Source organism: Pinus tabuliformis, chromosome 5_1, assembly GCF_031772625.1.
Source record: "Pinus tabuliformis cultivar Carrire ecotype Pingquan chromosome 5_1, CPIR1, whole genome shotgun sequence".
NCBI classification, from domain to species: Eukaryota; Viridiplantae; Streptophyta; class Pinopsida; order Pinales; family Pinaceae; genus Pinus; species Pinus tabuliformis.
This window is the reverse complement of record NC_142305.1, coordinates 167,758,973-167,776,497: the sequence shown is the minus strand read 5'-3', so window position 1 is coordinate 167,776,497 and position 17,525 is coordinate 167,758,973. Positions and strand designations below refer to the sequence as shown.

Genomic DNA, 17,525 nt, shown 5'->3' with positions numbered 1-17,525 from the left:
CTATGCATAAGTGCCACTTCTTTTACTTTCAAGGCACCCTCCAAATGTTGTGGCATATTTATATCCACGGCCAAACATTAGCAGTGACTGCTCACCCATCAATAGCATCGCAAGCTCCTTCATTTCACCATCTAGCTTCAATACCTCTCTGACTTTGTTTGGCAAGTCAAAAAGTCCATCTAATATTGCCTCTCTACGCGATTGACTCAAAATTGAATCCTCTCCAATAGCCAGGGCCAACATAGCAATTACTACTATCTGACTTGTGTAAGCCTTAGTACTAGCAACACCAATCTCACACCCAGCATTGATATGAACACCGCAGTGTGTTTTCCTTGCTATGGCACTACCCACAGTATTTGTAATTCCAACACACAATGCTCCTTTTCTCAAAGCATATTCTAATGCCAGCAGAGTATCTGCTGTTTCTCCTGACTGACTGACAAATACTGCGGTATCTTCTCTATAAATTGGTCCTTGTCTATCTAGTAAATCGCTTGCAAGCTCCATTGTCACGGGGACACCAGAAAGCTCCTCAACAATCGATCTAGTTGCCAAGGCAGCATTATAGCTTGTACCACAACCAATGAAAATAATTCTCCTAGAAACGGCCACCCATAGTCTTCTGGAAAAGAAAATGAGTTTTTGGTTGTTCACAATGGTATCATTACCAATTACATGGTTCTCAAGGAGACTCTACTCCGACATGGTTTTAAGTTTGAGTCAGATACTGACACAGAAGTTATTCCAAAGTTGGCAAAGTTTGTCTTTAACAGGCTATCAGAACAAAAGACGAATGATGGAGAAGGTAGTGAGAAGGTTCCCTTTAGCATTTCGGATATTCGTTCGATCACTTGCAGTGAGAGAACTTCTAGAAACTGCGTCTGTTGCGTCGGTACTGATTGTGACACCAGTGAAACTGGTTTAGTGCACCCATTGAGCTGAAGCATCGAGATGCTATCCGGTATCAGATCCACGGGATTTAAATTGAGCGGTGTTCGATCGTTCAATCGCAGAGCAAAAGAAAAGGCGCAGTTTCAAAAGGTGTATTGGATCAGAGGTGTCAAAACTATAAGTGCGGCAATTTCTTAATGGAGCGAAACCATTTCTGATTGTGGTATAATTATGGCTTGGAAGGGGTAGTTCGATTTGGAACAGAGGTTTTGAAATCCTCTTCAATTAATATCAATTTGTGAAACCTGTGTATGTATCGAACCTTGAATAAAAGGATTGAATCGAAAGCTCGATTCGAATCAATGTTAGAACCTCAGTTTGATGAGTCGGTCTCATGGAGGGCGCCATTGGTTTAAGGGGAATCTCACTGTTGGTGTGTAAAATTGTTTGGGAAATTGCCAGGATTTGTAGTTTTTTGCTGAGATGTATTTTATATGCATTAGTCATAGTGTGATTTTGAGTTTGCAGGGATTTCCCTGCGTCACTCAACCGTAGCCCCACCAGTGCACTGGAAAATATGACTCCTTATGAAGCTTGGTATGGAAAAAGGCCTAATGTTAATCATTTCAAAGTTTTTGGTTGTTTGGCTTATGTGCATGTACCTAATCAGAATAGAAAAAAGTTAGATGCAAAGAGTGAGTTATGTATTTTTATTGGGTATAGTGAGACAAGCAAGGCTTATAAATTGTATAATCCTCTAACTAACAAGCTTATTGTCTCAAGAGAAGTAATTTTTGATGAAGGGGGAGTTTATGGTCATCAAAAAGGCCATGTTGAGAAGACAAAATCTGTTTTGAATGATGATATAATTGTTGATAATGATCATGAGCAGCCAACTAATGTTTATGTAACTAGTGGCTTAACTCCACCAAGCAGCCCTTCATCAATTTCTTCAACAACAAGTTCAAGTCCAACTTCTTCTCCAAGTTCTACAAGGAAGGTAAGAAGATTGAGTGATATTTATGAGAGGAGTGCAAATCAAGCACATGAAGAAAGCCCAATAGGTGAGATAGTCAATTTTGGTTTATTATCCAAGGCTGAATTTGAACCATCATGTTTTGAAGATGCATGTACTAATGAGGTTTGGATGCAAGCCATGCAAGAAGAGATGGATTCCATTCAAAGGAATGACACTTGGAAGTTGAAAAAGCTTCCACATGACAAGAAAAAGATTGGCACCAAATGGGTCTATAAGACTAAATTTAATAGTGATGGGAGTGTTGAAAGACACAAAGCAAGATTAGTTGCTAAAGGATTCACACAGAAGTATGGAATTGATTATGAAGAGACATTTGCACCAGTAGCAAGACAGGAGACGATTAGAATGTTGATTTCATTAGCAGCTCATAAAAAGTGGAGCATACATCATATGGATGTGAAAAGTGCCTTCTTGAATGGGTACTTAGAAGAGGAAGTATATGTGGAGCAGCCACAAGGTTTTGAAGTGGAAGGAAAGGAGAATAATGTCTACAAGTTGAAGAAGGCTTTGTATGGCCTTAAGCAAGCACCAAGAGCATGGTATGCAAGGATTGATGGATACTTTTAGGAAAATGGCTTCCAGAGAAGTAAGAGTGATCCTACCCTTTACTACAAACAAGAAGGTACTGATATTTTAATCATAAGTTTGTATGTTGATGATCTATAGTATATGGGTAGTAGTTCTAAGATGAATGATAAATTCAAAGCTTCTATGATGAATGAATTTGAGATGAAAGATCTAGGCATCATGAAATATTTTCTAGGAATGGAGGTTTATCAAAGTAAGGATGAGATTTTCATTTGTCAGAAAAAGTATGCACAGGATATGCTAAATAAATTTGATATGCTTGATGGTGCTGATTTAGTTGATGAGAAAACTTACAGAAGTATTATGGGGAGCTTGATATTTCTAACCCACACAAGCCCTGATATTACATATTCAGTTTCACTTGTTTCAAGATATATTACAAATCCATCTGAAATACATATGAAGGCAGCCAAGAGGATTTTAAGGTATGTGAAAGGCACTCTAAATTTTGGTATTCATTACTACTCTTCTGAAAAGTTCAATCTTGTTGGATTTAGTGATTCAGATTGGGTAGGTGGTCTTGATGACCGTAAGTCCACATCTGGACATTGTTTCTCTTTTGGTTCTGGTTTAATTACATGGAGCTCAAAAAAGAAAAGCATTGTTGCCCTCTCATCTATAGAAGCGGAGTATGTTGCAGTTACTTCAGTAGGTACACAAGCTCTTTGGCTCATAAAAATTTTGGAAGAAATTAGAGAAAAAAAAGTTCAGCCTACAGTGATTTATTGTGATAATGTAAGTGCCATCAAGTTAGAAAAGAATCCAGTTCATCACAGCAGGACAAAGCATTTTGACCTGAAATATCACTTCATTAGAGATTTGGTGCAGAAGAAGGATATTGAATTGAAGCATATAAAGACTTAGCATCAACTAGCAGATATCTTCACCAAAGCAGTTGCAAAAGATCAGTTTTTAGCACTATGAGATAAGATAGTAAATCCTCATTAATGATTAAGGGGGAGTGTTGGGAATAATGCTTAATTAGTTATGTAAATTTCTATTTAGTGTTCTCTGCAAAAATAAGGCAGCAAATTGTTAGTTGCAGTAGTGCTGGAAATTAGCGGTGATGTCAGTAGATTTGTTTCAGAGTAGATTTTAGTAATAGTTGAGTAGATTTTAGTAATAGTTTTGCTATATAAGAATGTAGTTAATAACTGAATTAATATATGAGATTTGCAGCATTTTTTAGCTCACACAATAGCTGTGTTTTTTAATTGTTTTATTTTTTTTATGTATTTTTCTTCATAGTACTGTTGGCTTCTCAATTGGTTTGAAATAATTCATTTCATATTCTACAATAATCCAAATATGAATCATTGATCTCTGTAATAAGATATTCAATATGTCCTAAATTATGGAAGAGAGTAGTTCTTGGCCCTTCTAAATCTATTTGCCCCAAACAATTTCTACTTGGGAACAAGTATTTGGCATGTCTCAATTCTAAACTCACAAAGAAGTTAGCTTTTGTAAATATATCTCTATGTGGCCAAATGAAATTTTAACAAAAAATTTGTGCTCTTAATTTGATAAATTTGTTCATTCTAATAAAATTTATTTAATGGCCTTCAAAAAAATAGAATGCCCCACCTTAAATTAATCAAAATGCATCCTTAATACTTGTGTTTCTAATTCCTTTACCAAATTGTCAAATTGTGAGATAGTTATTGAGTGAAGGACAATTTGGGAGAAATGTTGTTGGATGCTTAATAAGGAAAATTTGTCACGTGCAGGGATTGGGTCCTTTTCTTCTCATGAGTCCTATCAATAGGTATATCTTGAAGTTCACTATGCTATTAAAACTACCCCTTTCTCACATTAATTCACATTTTTTGTTATAATATGCTTCGTAAGAAGAGTAAAAGGTGTTTGTCATAGTATGTGATATAATGTGATTAAATTGCAGGAAAAATAGGCATTTTTTAGGCATTTACTATGCAAGGGTTGGATGAAGAGAACCACGAGGGAATTTAGGGAGGCTTGTCCACCTCCTTAACTCTCTAACTCACCTTGATATCAAGGGAGATACAATCAGATACCCTTTTGTATAAATAAATGACGTGAAAGGCTCATTAGGATTTGAATTTTTTATTTAGCTAGGAGTAGCTATTGAGCTCAGGGCTTGACATTGTCATTGTTAAATTTCATGTGATCTATGAGACTACTATTTTCCAATAATGATAAGTTAGTTATTAAGTTGCATCTGAGCTAGTTTTAGAGGGATGAAATCCTTAGCTTTGGACCCAACCTATAGGCTTTGTACCTCTTTGTATTTACGTATTTTTCTTATTTTAAATCATTTAATGTCTTTATTTTATTGCAGTAGATGTTAAACTATAAAAACGTGTTATTAAAGGCATCCTTACCACCTCTTTTGTGGGAGAATGCTTGGAAATATTTACAATCTCAGTCTAAAAAAATTTTGTTTATAATTTTTTGGAAACAAATAGATGTTATTTGTCCTTCTTCGTATTTACTTTCTTCAACTTAAGAGTTAGTTCAATGGTTAGAATAGTGTTGTTGCATAGAATAGAACTTTTTCATCATAGTTTATATCATTGTGTTAAAGATCAACTGATGCATGCATGTTGTGAGTTGTAGGGTTGTGTTGATCTACGGGGTATGGTACATCTTTAATCTCCACTTGGACTTGTCCATATTCTCCTTACACCCTTCAATTATGCTCCCAAAACTCAATTTCCACAATCACTCTGTTTAGACAATTAAGGACACCGTGGGCAATCATATTGGTGCAAGAAAGACCCCCAAGGTGTGCTAGGCTTTGGTAGGAGGCTTCCCCAACCTTACTTCACTCCCTCCCACCTTTGTCCACATCTTCATGCCCTCAAGATACCATTTCCACCCTAAGAAGGCTCTTGGAACCCCTCATGTAGTAATACAAGTCATCCTGTAGAAATACAAGACCTCATGTACCAATACATTTAGCCGGCGTGTAGCACCATGTTCCTCGACCTGTTTTTCTCCCCACTAGAGCCTTAGCTAAATCAAGATGAATATTGGCCCTAAGTTTCTATTTTATGATCAAGAGAAGCTCCTAGACCACTTCAACCACTTATTTTCCTCACTCCAAAACACAGTAGAATTAGTATTTTTCATTCACAAGCATGATACAAGTTAGATTTCCGATTTTCAGGAAAATGTGAATTAGATCAATGATATATCCAAATAGGTTACCGAGTCGATGAATTATGCAATATAGGGTAGCTTTAATTTTTCATGTAGATTAGCCCTTTCTCTTTCATGTAATGTTAATTAGCATCTACAAGTTGAACACATGACATTTTCATTTTCATAGTTAAGAATCAATTTTCAATTGTGCTTTCATCAACAAGCATTCACTATAGTTAAGTTGGAGGAATGGTCTCTGAACACCTTAATCTGATGTCATGATTGAGGGTGGCGTGAGTAGAACATAACTTACTATTCGTATAGCATTATCACCTCTAAGTTTCTACGAACCTCAGGTTGATCATTTAAGTTGAGGAACCCTTGGGAGTTATAACACTCTTGGTGCAATACTAGCGCTAGACACTTTTTGGTGTCAATTCCGAGGACATGTCTAAGTAGGTGTTGTTTTTTCTTGATCATATTTTTCTATTTTGCATCAGTTTTATTACTTTGAAAAAAAGGTGAAAAGTTCAAAAAAAAAAATCTTTCATGCCTCGTAGGAGTAGGGATAACAAGAAAAATTCTTACCAAAAACCTCCACACCCTCAAGTAGTCAACCTTCATTCTTCTTTGGTGACTATGAACTTCCCTCTCTAACTATAGGGGACTTAGAAGACCCTCTAGGCAAGCAACTTGAAATTTTGGAAGAACCTATTGGGGAAGAAGAAGAACCCATCTCACCTACCCAAACCATGGTTGAAAACAAGAGCAATGAGTTCTTCCCTCTCTGATAAACCAATGGAGAAGCTAGTATGAAACATATAAGGCCTGCTGCCCTTCCAAATTTCCATGGCCTAACCTCTGAAGATCCTAACACCCTCATGTTGGAGTTAGTTGTTGTTTGTAGGACCTACGACTATGCCTCTGATGAGCAGAAGTTGAAGTTGTTTTCTTCTAACCTCAAAGATGAGGCCTTGAGCTGGTTTATGAGTCTACATAGATGCATCATCACTACCTGGGCCCAAATGCAACAAACATTCAATGATATATACTGGGATTAGTGTAGTTTCAAAGAAACGAAGGAGAAAATATTTAGGATGACCCTTGGACCTAATGAATCTTTGGAAGACTATGAGGAAATGTTTCAACTGAATTATAGCAGGGCCAACTATACCCTTGATGCTGAGTCACTCAAGCTAGTTCTTCTCTGAGGGATTAAGGAATATGTGATGGAAACCCTCAACATGCTATTTGGAGGAGATATATACTAATTACCTTATCATGACATCAAAACTATATTCAAGAATTATTCTAGGGTTGTTAAGAAGAAGGGTAGGTCTAGCCAAAACTTGTTCATTTCCTCTCCCTCCACAACATCCATCAAGCGTGAAATAGGAAATATGTTGGATAATTTGCAGAGTCAAATGTTGCACACATTTGCTTTGCAAATGGATACTATGAAAATCAAAAGGAAACAAGAGGAAGCAGAAAGGGCACTAGCTATTTTATGCCCTAGATGTACTAAAAAACATCCTAGGAATGAATTCCCACTGAATGTTATAGAAGTCTTCCTAGTGTGTGAAGAGAGTCATGCAACATAAAAATGTCCCTCTCTACCATTCCTAAAAGATGTATACCAGGGATGAGTAGATAATGGGTCAGAACAATTGTGTTTCATTAACCAAAGGAGGCCACCAATACCTCGTCCATATTAACAAGGCATGCAAGGCACACATTATCCTCACTAAAATTCAAATCAAAATGTACCTTTTAAGCCTTGGTACCCTTCCACCCATCCATCATGGTCCACACTTCCTCCTTGGCCTTATGATCTTCCATACCCTCCTCAACCTGTCAACAATCCTTTTCAGCCATATCCACCCCAATATTCCTAATGTGGAAACCCCTCAAAAGGTTCAAGGCCTCAAACAAACCAACCACCTTCTTTACTGCCTCCACCCTAACCTCAAACAAGGCTAACTCATCCTACTCCACCTAAGCAACCTTAAATTCCTTCTCAACCTAATCAGATCCCGAATAATAAGTAGGCACAACAGGTCTACGGTGGGGAGACATGATCTCTCCTATGTTCTGGAAATCCAAGAGATCAATCTTCGGTCTAGGAAGGTGCTCCCAGAAAATCACCCACCTTCTCCATCTGAAAATATTGAATAAGAGAAGGGAGAGAGTGCCCCTCAATTCAATTCACTTCCCTAACCTAAAAAGTTGGTCCACCCTAAGGATCACACCGCAGAAGAGGTTGAACTTCTAGGAGAATTGAAGAATTGGCTATCAAGATACCCCTTCTCCAAGCCATTAAATATGTTCCCATCTACAATAGGGTTATTAAAGAAAAACGTTTTAAAAGCCCTCGGAGAAGAAGGAGAGATACCCCCACAATCAATGTTGTTGGACAACTATCTGACCTGATTCTTGGGAGGGTGATCTCCCAAAAATACCTAAACCACGGTAGCCCAGTAGTGGATGTGCACATTGATGGAATTATGATCCTAATACCCTAATTGATCTTGGGGCTATAATCAGTGTGATGATTAGGAAAACCATGTTGAAGCTCAATATCCAATGGGCTTTGAGAAATACCACCACAGTGTTGCAGTTTGTAGATAGATCCACAGTAGCCCCTGAGGAAATTAGTAAGAATGTCATGGTCCCCATTGACTCCTAGGATTACCATACTGATTTCCTGGTCCTCTAACCCATAACCAAGTTTAATGGCTACCCTCTCATCTTAGGAAGACCTCGGTTGGCCATTGTTGATGTCTACATTAGTTGTAGGGTTAGGAACATGACTATCAAGAATGGACATTTTTCTAAACAACTTGTGTTGTTTTGTCCTGATCAACCTTCTATTGAAAATGATTTACCCATATGGTTAGAGGATTAGGAAGAGGATGAATTGTATCATACAACCCCTTACCGATTCTGCACTCTAGATACTATTATAGGAGGGGGACAACTTGAAGAAGATGACGTAATTTACCATATCCTTCATAATCATCCTCCCACTCCCATACCAATTGAGGAGTTGATAAAAGAATATGGGAGTAGTCCTTAGACAGGCCTGTGCTATGTTGACTCAACTCTAGAACATGCCAATATTGTATGGTTTGGCTTATCCATAACTTTAAAGATCAACCCCTCTCTCGGCCAAACAGGAAGAACAATTGTGCAATGTATTGAGGCAACACCTAGATGCTTTTTCTTGGGATTATAAGGAAATGAAAGGTGTGCATCCCTCAGTTTGTACTCATCATATTTACATCAAAGAGGGATGCAAGCCTATGTGCCAACCCTAGAGAAGGATGAACCCATCTCTTAAGGACATTGTGAAAGAATAATTACAAAAGCTACTGGATGCAGGGTTCATATACCCCATTTTAGATAGTGAGTGGGAGTCACCTCTTGTTTTAGTACCCAATAAGAATGGTAAGTGGAGAATCTATGTTGATTACTAGGAACTTAAAAAGGCTACAAATAAGGACCATTTTCCTTTCCCCTTCGTTGACAATGTCCCATATGGCCTTGTAGGAAATACATTCTTCTCCTTCGTGGATGGATTTACTAGATACAATAAAATCCATATCAACCCTTAATACCATGATAAAACCACATTGACATGTTTGTGGGGTATGTTTTCCTAAAGAGTTCTTCTATTTGGTTTCTGCAATGCCCCTGCTACTTTTCAGAGGATATTTTTGATTATTTTTGTTAAACATGTTCATGACTCTGTTGAGATATACATGAATTATTTAACTCCTTATGGATGTGACTTCCATGAAGATCTCTCCAATATGCACAAAGTCTTGAAGAATTGTATTGAAATGAACCTCTCATTGAGCTCTCAGAAACATGATGTTTTTATGAATGTAGGAATTGTCCTTGGCCATTCTATATCCAAGGAGGCAATATAGGTTGACCCAAACAATATTTCCATCATCAAAAGGGTCCCTATGCCTCAAAATCAAATAGATGTCTGGAGTTTCCTTGGATTAGCTAGGTATTATAGAAGGTTCATTAAAGATTTTAAGAAACTAGCTTCACGCTTGTTTGGTCTACTGTCTAAAGATTTAGATTTTTGTTGGACAAGAAATTGTAAATAAGCCTTTGAAAAACTAAAAGAAAAGCTTACCATTATACCAATCCTTAGGGGTCCCAAGGGGGCATTACCTTTTCATATACACACAAATTCATTAGACAAAGATTTAGGGGATTCCTTAGGACAAGTGGAAGACAAATTTCCTTATGTTTTCTATTTCATTAGTAAGAATTTGTCTAAAGCTTAGTTGAATAACTTTTAGTTGTAGTACATTCTATAAAAAGGTTTATGGATTATATCACTGGTTATTAAACTTTGGTTCACATTGATAATGTAGCCATTAAGTATTTAATGAATGAACATGGTGTCAATGCTAGGATATTTAGATGGTTATTTTTATTACAAAAATTTGATTTGAATATTGTTCGTAAACCAGGTAAGGAGAACGTGGTTGTAGATTTCTTGTTAGGACTCACTCTACCTACAAGGAAGGAAGAAATGATGGATGATCAACTTCTAGATGAACATATCTTTGCCATCTTGGTGCTTTATCCTTGTTTTGCTGATATAGCCAACTATTTGGTTGATGGGAGGTTCCCTCCTAAACTATCCTCCAGGGAGAAAAGCAAGATTGTAAGGAAGAGTGCCCCATTCACCTTGATTGGGGGAAACCTTTTTAGATTGGGGTTAGATCAGATCCTAATAATATGTGTGAGGGAATAAGGGGTCTTTGACATCCTCTAAGCATGCCATGATGGGCCCTATGGGGTCCACTTTTCTACTAAGAGGAAAACCTTCAAAGTTCTACAATTAGGGCCTAGTTTACACCAGGATGAAAGGAGATACACCACCTTGTGTGATCAATGTCAAAGGATGGGTAAGCCAACATTGATGAGATTGCCTTACAACCTCCAGTGACTTTAGAGCCCTTTAAAAAGTGGGGCATGGATTTCATTAGGCCTATTGATCCCCCATCATGACAGAAAAGGTATATCATTATAAGAACTGTTGACTTGACCAAATGGGATGAAAAAAAAGAAGTAAAAGCAGCAACTGAGAAGAAGGTGGCTGAATTTCTGCGGGATAATATCTTCTACAAATTTGGTTTTCCAAGGGAATTAGTCATTTATCAAGGAGCACAATTTACATCAAGTTTGATTAAAGACCTTATGAAATAGGACCAAATCAAGCACATGACATCTACTTCCTATCACCCTCAATAAAATGGGTAGGTGGAAATCACTAATAGAGCATTGGAGAACATTCTTACGAATGTTGGTAGCAACAGAAAATATTGGGTAGACAGACTTGTGGAAGCTACTTGGGCCTACAATACTACTGGGAAGACAACCACTGGATTCACTCCCTTTGAGTTCTATCGGAAGAAGGCCCTATTGTCCATTGAATTTTAGTACAACACATTGAGAATAACATCCCAGTTCGACTTGGATCTCACTTCAACACAAAAGAAAAGGTTTCTCCAAATCAATGGTCTAGATGAATTTATAATGAATTCTCTCTTACTTAATGAGGTAATGCAACTACAAAGGAATATTTGGCATGATAAGCACATCAAAGAAAGGAATTTCTAAGAAGGAGATTGGGCCTTGTGTACAATTCTAGATTCAAGGATTTCAAGGGGAAGTTGATGGAAAGATGATTGGGTCCCTATCTAGTAGAGAAGTGTCATCATAATGGGCATATCCAAATCAAAGCCATTGATGAGGAAGGGATTCCCTTACTGGTCAATGGTCACAGATTGAAATTGTTCAGGAAACCTTTGTCGAAGGAATAATTTGTCAATTTAGTCAGCAGAGAGAGAGAGAGAGAGAAGCACAAAGAGGAAGTTGACAAAATTTACTAACATTTTTCTTTTGTATGACTCCATAACGTTGGAAACATTATGGCTACAGGGCTAGATCTGCAAGTCTCCCTCCATGATTGCATCCATACACCTCATTTCCACACTCTCCACTCCCATCCCCACCCCTCTCCATCATCTAATCAACAACATACTCCAATTTTACCTCCTCAGTTGTGATGCTACATGAAGGGCCCGTGAGGGTACACGAGGTTGATCCAATGGAAAAGGAGACCAAAAGGCCATGTTGTTTCTAGGAGTTGTTAAGGGGGGGGTCCTCCAATGTCAACTCCATCACTCATACACCTCATTAAAAAATAAATTGCTAAAAATTTGCATTTTGTCATGCATCCAAATAGAAAATATAAATCCTCATTTTATGTTCTTCTAACACCTATACCACTTCCTCATGATCCTAATTCGTTCTCATGATTTTCATCACTTCCCCTCAACCCTGGAATGAAAGATAAATACTTGAAGGGAGGATTAAATGATTGTTACAGGAAGGAAACTCCTCCTGCAGAAACTTGTGTAGTTATGACAGGACTCCCTAAACTTATTTTTTTTCACTCACAAATATCATCTTGGATTCATATCTGCAATAGATAGGAGACACATCATCCTCAGGAAGGCACTCCAGCACCAACAATAGTAAGCTTGGGCATAAGGAAACCACCTGCACACACAACAAAGTTATTAGCTAGGATATCATCAATTTATGAAGACATGCACAAAATCAATCAAAAGAATTAACTCCCTTAGAGATAATGATGTTATGAGGCCCAACTCTAGCATGCAACCATCTCTATCAGTTCAATCCACAAGTAGGATTAGGTATCACAACACTCACCTCTTCACTATGCAAAAAATGCTAAAATGTGTTAATGTTAGAGAAAGGAGTTTTAATACTTGGGAGGTGGCTAGTGAAATTGGCTACCCTCGGCTAGTATACTTAAGTTTGTGTTAGTCACCCATGCAACATGGACATGTCAAATCAAAGTGTGGTGGAGCTCACAACGAGTCGGGTGATAATCACAAGGAGGGGAAATGATTGCAAGGAGTGGTGACAACGGTCTAGAAAACGAAACTCGTGTATATGCCATGTCACCAAAGCACTCTGATCCTTTACCACATATAACATATTATATACTTGGTTCGACTTAATTCGCACCATTTCTCAATTCCAAAAAAATAAATTACAATAAGGATGATCTATTTCTATCATACCACTTAGGATGACACCGAGAAGTTTCGAACCTTGTTTGCAAGTGCTATAGGAGGAAGCTATAGGAAGGTCTAAGATGCTACAAGGGGGTTGAGAAGGAGCTACAAGAGGAATTGAAGGGTGAAAGGGAGTCATAGTGACCTGAAATTGTTTCCAAACTCTCATGCACATACATAGCTATTTTGAAAAGAAGTAAGTGACATCCTCTTTCCTTGTTTTCCATACACTTGCATGAGAATTATACTTAAATTGATAGCATGTAATAGATAATTAAGAATTAGGAGGTCTTTCTAGAAATTTTTGTGGATAGAAGCAGAGAAGAAGAGTTTGTTTGATATCAATTCTAACATCGTTCTCCCTCACTCATAAAAATGAGTTTAACATTGTTTCCACAACTGAGATTGCTTTAAAAAAATGAATTCTATCTCTAAGTAACACCAAGGAGGGGCAATATAAGAAATGGGCAGAGGATTTAATAGAATATAACCCACATACACTAAAAGGATATGATGATGATATGATCACTCATGAATTTTCCATGGAATTTCATCCTCAAGGAGAAAATAGTGCCACTACTATTGTCACAGGATTATCCATCTCCTTAAGTCATGAAACCATAAGTAGAGTGACCATCTTACCCTTGGTAGTTTGATAGAGCAAGGAGGAGAAGGAAGTAAGTGTTACAACCAAGAAGAGCTTCTTCATTCAGAGAGAGAAGCTCATAGAATATAAGAATGAACTAAGAAGAGAAATCTTACCATAACCCTAAGATGAGGTGGCTTATCACATCCTCAACTATATATGTTGTGAAGGGAGGTTGAGTGTGGTATATGCCTATCATTTTTGGTTACTTCATGAGTTAATATTCAAAGAAAAATTACCTCTCCCTTAAATAATTGGTGTTCCCCATTTCCTCCTACACTCAATCATTGAAACGTGCCAGAAGGTGGGGGAACGAAGCATCAACACATAGCCCACCATGGCCTCATCAAGTTATTTTTGATGGATTATTTGAGCCACTTAAGGAACCTTTTCCTCTGGACTGGTTTTGTGGACATGGACAGAGAGATTTTCATTGAAACCAAAGACAACACACCTAGAGAAACACAAGCCTCTAGAACTGGAGATAGGGTAGGAAAAACAAAAAAAGAAGAGGTTCGAAGAACAGAGGAAGAAGAAACAAAGATTAAGAAGGAAGAAGAAGAAAAATAAGTAGAATAAAAAGAAATCCCTGAGAAGACTTCTAAACCCCAAGAAAAAAAGAAGCAAGGTCATCACAGAAGTCCTTCTCTATGGAATTCATAGCAAGAAGTGGCTATTGCATTGGCCACATTGATCACACCTTTCAAGCCCAAAAGGAAGCTATCGAGGAAAGGTCCCCTATATTACAAAGAAAATGAAGAGCACCAGGGTTAGGCAGGGGAAATCACAACCTCTTTCAGAGGTCCCTATCACTATTGAGGAGTCACCCAGTAAAAAGAGAGAAGTAGGGCCTAATGAAGAAAAAATTGAGGAGATTACCTCTCCTAAGGGAAAAATAAAACGAACTGTGGCATATGATAGAAGGTCCACCACCAGGGCAGTAACCTTTAAGAAACCTAAAACATAATTTTCCCTTGAGAAAGCAGAAAAGGAGGAGCTACAGGAGAGACAGGGGCAACTACATGAGAAATAGGAAATTCTATAGGAGAAGAAAAATAAACTATTGGAAGGAGCAACCACCTTAAAAGAAAATGAAAAAGGACTCTAAGAGCCTCAAGAACCTCATCCACAACCCATCTTAGGGACCCATTACAAATTTACTGAGGGAGGAAGTATCATACTTGAAACATTTGCTGTCCCACACCTCTATGAGTTGGAAATAGAGAGAGGCAAAAATATGGGTGGATGTAAATTTCCAAATCTAAGAATGTCGAAGATGTGGGCCTCATGGAGGATAAATTCATTGAAATGAGCAAGGAGTTGAGTGATTTGAGATTAAGAGACTCAATTATGAGGGAGAATCTATAGACTGAAAACATAAGGTTGAGAGAGAAACAACAATATAAAAAACACAACTTGTCATTATGTCAAGTCTCTCTATGGAAACAATACAGTGCAGGAAACCATCAAAATCCTATGTTATTTTCCTTAAGGAACAATGGATTCAATTCCAAATTGAGACACTACAATAGTATGGATATTCTCCTTTTAAACACCACAAGCAATTTATTGAGTTTTGCAAATAAGCTAGTATCAGGAAGATAGGGCAAGCTAGTTGAATTCTCTATGCACAATTTCATTCTAGCAGATATGAATTTATGCAATCCCAATTCAAGATTGGGAGACATGAAACTAATGTCATTAGCATCTTGGTTGAATCATCAAGAGGCAGTGGTTGAGGAAGTGAAAAAGGTGATGACAAAAGAAGAGAAGGTACCCTTATATATCAAAGCAAAGCTAGTAAGACCTAAGGTTGTCATCAACAATCATAACCTTATTGCCTCTTATCCTACCTAGATAAATAGAAACCCAAGATAAAACTATTCTACCTTTTGAGAACAATTTTAGGATGTCAGGAACAAAGAGTCTACATTCCTGTCAGAGAATATGTCATGCCTTACCCCCCAGTCTACAGATCAAAGAGTATCATTCTCCTTAAAAGCTAAGGAATTCCTTGGAAAGAACCCCATTGTATAAAGGAATCATGCAAAGACTGAAAATAAAATGGATAGGACTCAAACACAATCTAACTTTCTTGTTTTGCATACAAGAAGAAGGGAACCAGGCAAAGAAACAAAAGGTATGGATAGAGATAGAGGAAAATGCGGGATTTTATCGATAGGAAGGCACACCAACTAAGGTGCCTTAGGATGTGAGAGAGGCTGCCAAGGCGATGAATGAGATTCATATGAATGAATAAGTTTCTCATAGGATGAGAAACATATTCAACAGGAGGGTGATGATGTGTCTCATCAATAGGTATATCTTAAAGTTAATTATGCTATACTCCAACCTTAAAACTATTTTTTTCTCACATTAATTCACATTTTTTGTTATAATATGCTCAATAAGAAGAGTAAAAGGTGTTTTGCATAGTGCATGTCTTAATGTGATTAAATTACAGGAAAAAGAAGCATTTTTTAGGAATTTACTATGTAGGTGCTTGATGAAGAAAACCAAGAGGGAATCTAAGGGGGCTTGTCCACCTCCTTAAATCTCTAACTTGGCTTGAGATCACCAAATCCTCACTCACAAGCTTGAATTCACTAACAGTCGAGTAACTTCAAGTGCATGAGAAGCTCAACGAGGATAAGATCCACAATTTTTTAGATCAAGGAGGGAATCATTCCCATTTTCAAGGGAGTTTCTATCACCTACCCTTTCTTGTAAATAAACGAGCTAAAAGGATCATTAGGATTCAAATTTTCTATTTAACTAAGAGAAGATATTAATCCCAGGGCTTGACATTGTCATTGTTAATTATCATGTAATGTATGAGACTACTATTTTTTGATAAGGAGAAGTTTCTTATTAAGATACATCTGAGCTAAAAGGATCATTAGGATTCTTTGGTCCCTACTGTCACTCACTACTTTAGAAGGTTATTAGTTCACTAGAGTGTAGAAAAGAAGTGAAGCTTGAAGTCATTTCCCAAGCCATTGAATCTCTTATAGTCGAATCAGACCCTCTCCACTACATAATGCTCATGATAAGCTTTCAAATGATATATAGAAGTCCAAAAATGGACTTCTAGATCATAACTTAGAGTATTTAGAAGATGGGGGTTCTATTTCCTTGAAATGAAATATAGGAGCACATTGGAGAGCCTTGAGCACAAAAAATCCTACATTCTCGCAATCCTGCATATTGGCCATATCGCATCTTGAATTCCTGTAGTCATAGAGTCCCACAATCTTGTAGTGCCATAATCCCGCATTCCTGCAATCCCGTGTTCCAATATTCTAGCAGTCCCGTAGGTCCTATAGTACTACGATCACATAGTCCTTCTGTCCTGCTATCTCGCAGTCTTGCAGTCCCGCATGGCCCCGAAAATACTTGATGGGCCATCCTTAAGGAATTGCAAGGGGAAAACACACCGATAGTGTCAAACCACCAGGGATGGAAGAGGCCGATTTAAACTGAAAATGATTGAAAAACCAAGGGTAGGTGGCCTCCTCTTTCTCTCTCCTCTAGGGGTCACATGGTAGACTACCCATAGTCCTGCAACATCATGAGATATCGCTGATTTGTCCAGTGTAAAAGCATCGGGGGAGGATGAAAAAGATTTACAAAGGAAATGCATGGAAAAACCAAGGCCGGGAAGACCCTTTCTCTCTCCTCCACGTGGTAGTATGGAAGGAGACGTGGCCATACGGCGGACACATGTCACTCAATCTTGGAATTTTTAGGGATCCTATAGGGCAATTTCTGAGTGACACATGTCACCACTCACAGGGTGACATGTGGCAATGATGACGTCACCCCACAGATCGATGATCGAAGATCGCAGGAAGTAAAATCTTATTCCTCCACTGATGCTCCTTCTTGGCCGACGATTACGATATGTGAGGCATCCCCCTGGATGCGATATGTCATGGGTTATATTCTATAAAGATTTCACATCCAGAATATTGGCCAACATGGTAAAGGAAGTATCAAAGGCTTTCTCTGTTATAAAGAAAAGGCCCCCCTAGACAGTAGTGGAAAGCCTCAGTGCCTAAAGGGATAACCACTTGGTTCAAGCCCCCAGTCA

At 37.9% G+C, this 17,525-nt stretch overlaps 1 pseudogene; it reads right to left on the bottom strand.

Annotated features, from left to right (window-relative positions):
• LOC149163958 (glutamine--fructose-6-phosphate aminotransferase [isomerizing] 1 pseudogene) lies at nt 1-510 on the bottom strand (annotated as a pseudogene).
• Between the last annotated feature and the right edge of the window lie 17,015 nt (nt 511-17,525).